The sequence below is a fragment of the Triticum aestivum genome, chromosome 3B (genome assembly GCF_018294505.1).
Source record: "Triticum aestivum cultivar Chinese Spring chromosome 3B, IWGSC CS RefSeq v2.1, whole genome shotgun sequence".
Classification (NCBI taxonomy): Eukaryota; Viridiplantae; Streptophyta; class Magnoliopsida; order Poales; family Poaceae; genus Triticum; species Triticum aestivum.
Genome location: NC_057801.1, coordinates 403,160,768 through 403,171,265, shown reverse-complemented (window position 1 = coordinate 403,171,265; position 10,498 = coordinate 403,160,768).

Below are 10,498 nucleotides of genomic sequence, written 5' to 3'. Positions count from 1 at the left end.
GCAAGCAATCCTTCATACTCTGCAGTATTGTTGGTTGCTTGCTCCTTGGGAAAGTGCATCTGGACTACGTACTTGAGGTGCTCTCCGGTGGGCGCGACAAGCAGCACGCCCACACCGGCGCCTTGCGGCGAGAAAGCACCATCAAAGTACATCAGCCACTCTCTGCTTGCCTCTTTGACGGGGATTCTTGTCTCTGGAATTTCTTCATCTGGGGTTGGCGTCCATTCTGCTATGAACTCTGCTAATGCTCTACTTTGGATAGTTGAAGTGCTCTCAAACTTGAGGCCAAAGCTTGACAGTTCCAGCGCCCACTCGACAATCCTGCCTGTTGCTTCTGGATTTTGCAGTATCCTTTTCAGCGGAAAGTGAGTGACGACTGTGATCTCATGTGCTTGGAAGTAATGGCGCAGCTTTCTCGAGGCCATGAGGAGGCCGAAAAGCAACTTCTGCACACCAGAGTACCTTGATCTAGCCCCCTGTAGAAGGGAACTGACAAAGTAAACTGGACGCTGCACCATTCTCTTCTGCATCTTATCATGCTCCTGCGCAGATCCATCTTTGTCGGGACCAGAGCTTGTCGGCGAAGCCCCCTGCTTGTCGCTGGATGCATCTGCCGTGGTTGCTGGCTCATCATCTGCCTCCCTCTCCGCCACTAACGCAGCACTAACCACTTGATTGGTTGCCGCTATATACAGCAGCAACTTCTCTTGCGGCTTAGGTGCGACAAGTGTTGGAGTGGAGGACAGGTATCTCTTCAAGTCCTGCAGCGCAGCCTCCGCCTCCGGAGTCCATTTCATTGGACTTGCCTTTTTCAAAATTTTGAAAAATGGCAGGGTGCGCTTAGCAGATCTAGAGATAAACCTGCTGAGAGCAGCCACGCAACCGGCAAGCCTTCGTACATCCTTGACGCGCTTTGGTGCTTCGATCTGCTTAATGGCCTTGATCTTGTCGGGATTGGCTTCAATTCCCCGCTGAGACACAAAGAACCCGAGAAGCTTGCCGGAAGGGACTCCAAACACGCACTTCTCGGGGTTAAGCTTGAGGTTGATCTTGCGCAGATTTGTAAATGTCTCGTCTAAATCTTGAATCAGGGTCGTGCTCAATGGCCTTGATCTTGTCGGGATTGGCTTCAATTCCCCGCTGAGACACAAAGAACCCGAGAAGCTTGCCGGAAGGGACTCCAAACACGCACTTCTCGGGGTTAAGCTTGAGGTTGATCTTGCGCAGATTTGTAAATGTCTCGTCTAAATCTTGAATCAGGGTCGCCCTGTTCTTGCTCTTGACCACTTGTCATCCATGTAGGCTTCCACATTTCTGTGCATCTGTGGCTCAAAAGCGTGGTGGACTACCCTTGCAAATGTTGAACCAGCATTCTTCAAACCGAAAGGCATCCGTATGAAGCAGTATGTGCCACACGGGGTGATAAATGCGGTTTTCTCTTCATCCTCTTCTGCCATGAAGATCTGATGGTATCCTGAGTATGCATCAAGAAATGAAAGCAAATCACATCCGGCTGTGGAGTCAACAATCTGGACAATGCGCGGCAAGGGAAATGGGTCTTTGGGACAAGCTTTGTTAACATCAGTGAAGTCAATACAAAGCCTCCATTTCCCGTTAGCCTTGCGCACGACAACAGGATTGGCCAACCACGTGGGATGGAGCACTCCTCTGACGAGGCCTGCTGCTTCCAACTTCTTGATTTCTTCTGCGATGAATTCTTGGCGCTCCACTGCCTGTTTCCTAACTTTCTGCTTGACGGGCCGCGCATGAGGACAGACGGCAAGGTGGTGCTCAATTACTTTCCTGGGAACACCGGGGATATCAGACGGTTGCCACGCAAACACGTCGACATTCGCCCGCAGGAAAGCAAGAAGCGCTTTCCTATTTGGGGTCAAGAGTGGCGCTGATGGTGAAGGTACCACCAGTGCCGTCCTCCTTGGCGGACACCTTCTTGGTCTCAGGTGGAGCTGCCATTGCCTTCTTACACTTGCCGGTGGAGCTCGATGGTGCGTCCTCGACGGTAGCGCAGCACTCCGAAGAGGTGCGCTTGCCGGAGTGGGCATCAGAGCTCTTGCCGGACTTGGTCTTCTTCTTCCCCCCGGGAGCTTCAGCGGCAAGTGTCTTGCATTCTGCTGCGGCTGCTGCTTCTTGGTAGATCTTGTCGGCACAGATAAGAGCATCCTTCTTGTCGCCAGGGACAGAGATGACACTTATCGGGCCTGGCATTTTCAGTACGTTGTACGCATAGTGAGAGGTTGCCATGAACTTTGCGAGTGCCGGACGGCCAAGGATTCCATTGTAAGGTAATGGAAAGTCAGCAACATCAAACGTGACCCTCTCAGTCCTGAAGTTCAGCTCGCTGCCAAATGTTACCGGCAACGTGATCTTTCCCTTCGGCTTGCTCCTTCCCGGGTTGATTCCTTGAAATGTACCGGTCTCTTCGAGCTTGCTATCAGGGATCTGGAGTTTCTGGAGCACTGCGGAGGAGATCAGGTTCAAGCCGGCCCCGCCGTCAACTAGCATCTTAGTGACCTTGAGGTTGCGGATTGTTGGTGAAACCAACATCGGCAAGCACCCGACCGGAGTTATGCGATCAGGGTGGTCCTCAATATCAAAGATGATAGGTGTGCTGGACCATTTCAGAGGCTTGCGTGACTCGACGGGTGGTTCTGCTGCATTAACTTCCCGCACCCACTGCTTGAGCTGACGGTGCAAGGTGTGCAGAGAAGCACCACCGTCAACGCACAGGACCTCTGTGGCCTTCTGGAACTCCTGCTCATCAGTCTCCTCATCATCAATGTCTTCATCGTCGTTGTCATCTTCATCCTTGTCGCGGCCGCGAGGAGGTCTGTCTCCTTGCCGCTGCTTGGCCTTGCCGCGGCGTCCTCCTCGGCCGGGACGTTTCTTGCCGGATCCCCTAGCACCTTCCTGGGCCTTCTTCTTGTCGCGCCGCTCGTATTCAGCTTTCTGTTGCTCAACAAGCTGCTCGACTTTCCTGCAGCTCTGGAGATCATGGCCCTTGGTGCGGTGGATCTTGCAATACTGCTTGTTGGTGCCGTCCTGCTTGTCGGCGACCGCCACCTCCGCGGCAACCTCCTTGCCAGAGTCACCAGCTTTGGCTTTGTTGGCGCCACCACCGTTGCCGGACTGCTCAACAACTAGCACCTCTTTGCCTTTCCTTTTCCTGTTGTTCCACTGCCGGTTTTTCCTTGCCGGGCCAGCATCTTCACTGTCAGATCCTCCCGCTCCTACATTCTCTCCAGGGAGTCTCCTCCCTTCCTCAGCACATGCACACTTGTCGGCTAGTGCATATAACTCACTGACGTCGCTGATCTTGCACATCGCCATTTCCTCCCGCATCCTGTGGTTTCGCACGTTCTGATGGAACGCGCTGATCACCGCGGTAGGGTGGACGTCTGGGATGTTGTGCTGCACACTGGTGAATCTCTGAATGTACTTGCGCAGGGGCTCTCCTTCCTTCTGGGCGAGCAGATGAAGATCACTCTCCTGGCCATGAGGCTTGTGTCCGCCTGTGAAGGCGCTGATAAACTGATGGCACAGATCAGCCCAAGAGGATATGGAGTTGTCCGGCAAGTGCATGAGCCAGGATCTGACGTTGGGCTTGAGCACTAGCGGGAAGTAGTTGGCAAGGATCTTGTCATCCCGTCCCTCGGCAGCCTGCACTGCAATGGTGTAGATGCTGAGGAACTCCGACGGATGCGTCTTGCGTCGTACTTCTCCGGTACGTCTGGCTTGAAGTTCTTCGTGCTGGGCCACTGGACTTGCCGCAGCTCACGAGTGAACGCAGGGCAACCTACCGCGTACGGCAGATCGCCTGGTTCCCCTGGCGCATGCATGTCAACAGAGGGCCCAGCGCGCTTGTCGGATTGACGTCGCGCTTCTCTTCGGTGCTCGATGCGAGTTCGAGCGTCTTCTTGTTGTCGATCATGAAGAACTTGGCGCTGATCGCGACGAGCTCGTGGATCCGACGATGCAGTGGAGTCGCTGTCGAGGTGGATCCGGCGAGTCGGCGATCTTGGCCTTCGGGGTGGTGATTGCATGGTAGTTGCACCTCCACCCGTCTCGTCGCCACCGGCTCGCGCCCGGCAACCCTGCCGCGGCGGCGACGCGCTCGGCCGCCGTGGAGTGTCGCCGTTGGCGTAGCCGATGAGACTCTGAATGGTGGCCCTCCATTCGTCGATCTTGTCCAACGTCGGAGGGTAATCTAGGAGTAGTTGAGCTCGCACCAAAGCTTCTGTTGGAGTGGTGGGTGGCAGTGGCGGACGGCGCGAGGAGTGGGACGTGCTCGGACTTCTAACTATGTTTGAAGGAGCAGTATCCCGTCCAGGCGACCGTGCCTTGCTCGTGCCAGCACGCTGACGAGATCCACCAGCTTGGTCTTGGCCTATCATGCGTATGGCACTGCAAGTGCCATGACGCTGTTCGTCTAGCGCCTCCTGAGAGCGGCGCGGAACATGTACAGTCGCCGAGGTTTGTGCAGCCTTGTCCTTGGACCTGGCAGCATCATAAGCTTCCTCGTCGACGTCCATTCTTCCGCCGGCGTCCATTCCACCATCCGTTTGCTCCAACGGTGGCGGAAGTGACGTGGACGGAGCGGCTGCCGCCGAAGTCTTCTTCTTCGGTGGCATGTTGATGAAGGGAATGAAGATCTAGCTCGTGTGAACGCCGGATCAGGTTCACACAATCTCGACGCCCCCTACCTGGCGTGCCAAAGATGTCGGGGGAAACTGATCCACGAACACCTATGAGGCCGGCGGACCGGGCCCCTTTCGGTTCGGCGGGGGGCGGAGGTCGCACGAAGAGCAGATCGAGGCGAAGCACACGAGCAGTTTACCCAGCTTCGGGGCTCTCCGGAGAGATAACACCCCTACTGCTGCTTGTTCGATTATCTTGTGTTCTTGCTCCAAAGAGAGAGAGCGTAGTGTTTTTCTGGGTTACGAATGGGTTGCACCTCCGGAACCGAACCCCCTCTACGTTGCGCATGGGCCTCCTTTTATATGCTAAAGGGGTCACCGACAGGTGGCAACGCAGAGAAGGGTACAAATGTAAAAAGTGGGGTGGTTGGTACAGTTACTTGTACAGTGCACCCTACCTAACCCTGACGGCAGGGGACAAGGGCATTAAATGCCCGTCTCGGTCGCCCAAACAGTGCAGAAAAGGACCGTTAGGGGCGCCACTGTTCGCCACGATGGCGATCTTGTCAGCTTCGCATGCCACTGCGCACCACTGGCTGCACAGCCTCCCGCCACGCGCGCCTGGAGAGGCCCCCAGGGCGACACGTTGGTGGATGCGCTGGAGCGTGGGCACAGAGTGGCCGCCTGCCGCGGCAAGCGCCTTGCCGCTGTTGTTATCTTGTCGGGTCCGGAAGCTTGTCGCTCACCGGGCCTCGAGGTACCTTGGTTGGTCTTCCCGGCAAGCTCCTCTTGTCGGGGCCTTGTTGCCTTGCCGGAGCGCGTGGCGCGTCGCGACAAGTTCCTTGGAGTGCCTCGGTTGGCCTTCCCGGCAAGCTCCTCTTGCCGGGGCCTTGTCTCCTGAGCTTAAATACTTTGTTCTTGAGTGGCCCCAAGGGAACCATGGAGGATCTTGGTGTTCGCCCGGCAAGCCTTGCCGCGGGGTGCTGCAACTGCCCATGCACAAGTTCGGGGTACTAGGGTGCCCCTATTCTAGTACACCGACAGGCGTGTCCAAATACGGGGCTACTTACCTTAGCATCTAGGCGATTGCAGCTCAGACCTGCGTCCTCGGACAAGTCCGGACAGCTTGCTTGTGATCCGAAGAACAATTTGTACATCTCCACGGCTGTCGCGCCCATAAAATGTTGGAGGACTCGCGGTCCCTCCGGATTGAATTCCCACAGGCGGAGAGGGCGGCGTTTGCAGGGCAGCGTGCGGCGAATCAGCATAACTTGCGCCACTACGGTCAAGTTAATATCTCTTTCTAGGAGATCTCGAATGCGGTCCTGCAGTAGGGGCATGTCTTTGGACGGCCCCTAAATAAGCCCTTCATTGACCCATGATGCTCGCCATGGTGGGGGACCCGAGCGAAAAGCAGGTGGTGCCACCCATGTGGTGCCCCTGGGGGTTGTGATGTAAAACCAGTCCTGTTGCCATAAGCCGAACTCCTCTTGGAAAGAGCCCTCGGGCCATGGAGCGCCGGCTATCTTGCTTATGATAGCTCCTCCGCACTCAGTATGCTGCCCCTCGATCATCTTCGGCTCCACCTTGAAGGTTCTAAGCCACAATCCGAAGTGAGGAGTGATATGGAGGAAGGATTCACACACGACAATGAATGATGAAATTTGGAGGATGGACTCCGGAGTTAAGTCGTGGAATTCCAACCCGTAATAGAACATCAGCCCCCTCACGAAGGGATCAATCAGGAAGCCTAGCCCCCGAAGGAAGTGAGATGTGAACACCACTCTCTCACCGGGCTGGGGAGAAGGAATGGCCTGCCCTTGAGTAGGCAGCCTATGCGAATTTCACCGGTTAGATACCTGGCATCTCTCAGCTTTCGCACGTCTTCTTCGTAACGGAGGAAGGCACCCACGGCCTTGAAGGTCGGAGCCGGACATCGTCGAAGGTCCGAAGCACCTAAAACTAGAGCTTTGAGTGTGGGAACTCGAGGCGAGAGGCGGATTCGATTGGATTGAAAAAGAGAGGAGTTGAGCCTTGGTCTCTTTATAAAGGAGTTGAATACCAAGAGCCCTCCCCGTAACCGTTTGGGACTCGCTTTAAATTAGAGAGTCATACCAAAAGGCACGGTTGGGTTACCCACGCCCGTATTGATGAGAATCCCGGAATAAGGGGACACGATCTCTGCTTTGACAAGACGTGCCAAGGAAACCGCCTCGCTAAACACGCTGAGGTGGAATAGTAAAATGATTCGAATAAAGGCTTGGCCGTGGCGTGATGTCACGCTGCGGAATACGTCAGTAGGCTGGATTTTTGGAGATATTATTCTTTCTACGGTGGTATGTGGAACTTATTTTTGCAGAGCCGGACAATATCCTTGTGTTCAACATCTTCTATGAAGTATTCGGAGGAGGAACCCGCCTTGCAATGCCGAAGACAATTTGCGTGCCAGACTCGTCATCATTGAAGCCTGGTTCTGGGGCTACTGAGGGAGTCCTGGATTAGGGGGTGTCCGGATGGACGGACTATGACCTTTGGCCGGACTCCCGAACTATGAAGATACAAGATTGAAGACTTCGTCCCGTGTCCGGATGGGACTTTCCTTGGCGTGGAAGGCAAGCTTGGTGATACGATATGAAGATCTCCTCCCATTGTAACTGACTCTGTGTAACCCTAGCCCTCTCAGTGTCTATATAAACCGGAGAGTTTTAGTCCGTAGGACGAACAACAATCATACCATAGGCTAGCCTCTAGGGTTTAGCCTCTCTGATCTCGCGGTAGATCAACTCTTGCACTACCCATATCATCAATATTAATCAAGCAGGAGTAGGGTTTTACCTCCACCGAGAGGGCCCAAACCTGGGTAAAAACATCATGTCCCTTCTCTCCTGTTACCATCCACCTAGACACCCAGTTTGGGACCCCCTACCCGAGATCCGCCGATTTTGACACCGACAGGATGTTTCCCCCCTTCGCCGGTATCACCTATCCCTGTGTTAGATCAGCCTTGGCACTACATATTGCCTTGTTATAAAGTGTGTTGCTTTGTTTGCTCCGTATTTACTGTTTTGTTCCCCCTCTTCTTCTCCGATAGACCACGAGATCGGCGCTGATGCCACTGAGTACGACTACGTCACCGACGACCCTTCCTTCTCGACCAAGCTTCCAGGCAAGCCCCCCCTTGATCACCAGATATCGCCTATTCCTTCCCTCTACTGCTTGCATTAGAGTAGTGTAGTATGTTACTGTTTCGGTTATTCCTATTCTGTCGCATAGCCTGTCATTGTTGCTACACTTGTTCATACCTTACTTGCAATCCTAAATGCTTAGTATAGGATGCTAATTTATCATATGTGGCCCTACATTTTTGTCCGTCTGCCTGGCTATACTATCGGGCCGTGATCAGTCGGGAGGTGATCATGGGTATATACTTGTCAGGACCCCGACTCAATGTCACATCGATCTAGCCTGTAACACCTCATATCACTTTGCGGCCTCACGCACGGTATCCCCACGGGTGTCGCCTTAGCTTTGCCCGGGACCGTTTGCGCCTTCTGGCTCACGTATATGATAGTGTCGCTAGCATCCATATGATAAGGAGCCCGGGCTGACATGACTAGTCGTAAACCCAAAGTGGCACAGACTTACAGGGATAGGCATCCATGACCCAGCATCGGACGTGTCGGTCATCAGCAAGTGGGTCCGGGCTGTAGCACTGGGCTAGCAGGACTCCGGTAAACCGGGCTGTAGCGGGCTAACAGGACTCCGGTACTCAATGCGTGACATTTCCCCGAAGGGACAGACACAGGAACGAAGAAGGACACATGCCGGCCAGCCTAAGTGTTCCAGAGCAGTAGCAAGCTACCATGGCTCAGTGGTAACACTAGGAGACATTTCCCGGTAAGAGAGGCTACTAAAGATAAACAACTAGATAGTCAGATCCCACACATACCAAGCATTTCAATCATACACACAATATGCTCGATATGTGCAAATACAACCAGGCATCACAACATGACTCTACGACACAAGTACTTTATTTAAGGCTCAGAGAGCCATACATAACATACACATAGGTACGGGTCACACGACCCAGCATTCAAGTCATACAGTCATACAAACCAGCAGCGGAAGTAACTTGTCTGAGTACAGATAACCAGTAAAATAAAAGAGGCTTGGAAAGCCTAGCTATACTATGTGGTCCTTCACAAGCTCGGGATCACCACCTGGGCCTTAGCCTACTCATTGATGTCAATGTCTACGAAGAACCCATCAGAAGGGGTTGCAGCGTCTTCTGTAAAAATGTAAATTATAGCAACATGAGTACAAAGGTACTCAGCAAGACTTACATTAGATCCTACATACATGCACATTATCAAGAAGGGTTGGTGGGGTTATTGCAGCAAGCCAGCTTTGACTCTTGGCTAGGCTATCCTACGAGACTCCAACTTGAAATGGTTTTGCGCACACGAGTCCACTACTCACCACTTCAATACACTACCGAGGATCCACCTCCGTCTTCCTACGGAAGAGCCATCCTCGGCACTCACACTTATCTTGAGGCTTTTAGTAGTTTCCATTTACTTGTCTATGAACTGTATAGGCAACCAAGTAGTCCTTTACCGCGGACGCGGCTATTCGAATAGATCATGTTATCCCTGCAGGGGTGTACTTCTTCATACATGTTTCCACCACTTAGCGTCTGCACACGACATGTGCTCGGCAGACTTCAAGCGAAAGCCGACGTGGGTGTAGACCACGACCTACCTAAACACCTAAGTCTCTAGTCCAGGTTTATCGCCTATTCGGGTTCCATCCATGAGGAGATCCGGCCGAGGTTTCGCTCACAGCCCCAAATGATGTGAACAGGGTTCCGAGACACCTAACGGGTGCCCGACATACCCGGCCACGTACCTACCGCATCACAGCCCACCCCTATGGTCAGCGCTGTCCACGGCCTCCAGTAGGCTACAAACACCAGAAACTACTTGCAACTCCTGGACAGAGGACTAGGGTGAATAAGAAGTCGAGCGGGGTCATATTTCAGGGCCCAATGCATGGTAGTAGCTGTATCTTAAATCACACATACAAATCTCAGTGCTTAAGGACGGCTTCAATGAAACAACCCACCATGTACTCCTACATGGCCTCTCATCGATACCTTTACCAAATCGTGTTCACCACATCACTCTTATTACCGACATAATCATTTCACTCTAGCCATCACCTAGATGAACCAGACCTGACACGACTCTAAGCATAGCAGGCATAGCAAGGTAGGAATAACAAATACATATGGCTCAAACAACTCCTACACATGCTAGTGGGTTTCATCTAGTTACTGTGGCAATGACAGGTCATGTAGAGGAAATGGGTTCAACTACCGCAGCACACAGCAGTTTGAAATGCGTTGTCTTAATGCAGTAAAAGAGAGCAAGAGCGAGAACATGGGATTGTATCGATATGATCAAATGGTTGGTTGCTTGCCTGATGGTTCGATGCACTGATATGGTTCTTCGCTAGGGTAATCACTGTACTCCTCGGAGGTAGAACCTGCCGCAAAGAACACCGATACACAGCCATCACCAAACAATGTGCGACAATATGATGCACGCATGGAACATGGCAATATGAGTGTGTTGGGCTAATGCAACTAAGACCAGAAGGGTTTGAACCAATTTGAACCAAAGATTCAAATTTCAAACTCATACATGGCCCTTTAAAGTGTTTTATCTTGTTCTGCATTAAACAGCAAGTTAACTTGTTTAATCATGCATGAAAACAGTACAGATGGATAGATTGGATTTTTCTGATCATTTTTCATATATAACTTGTTTGATTTGGAG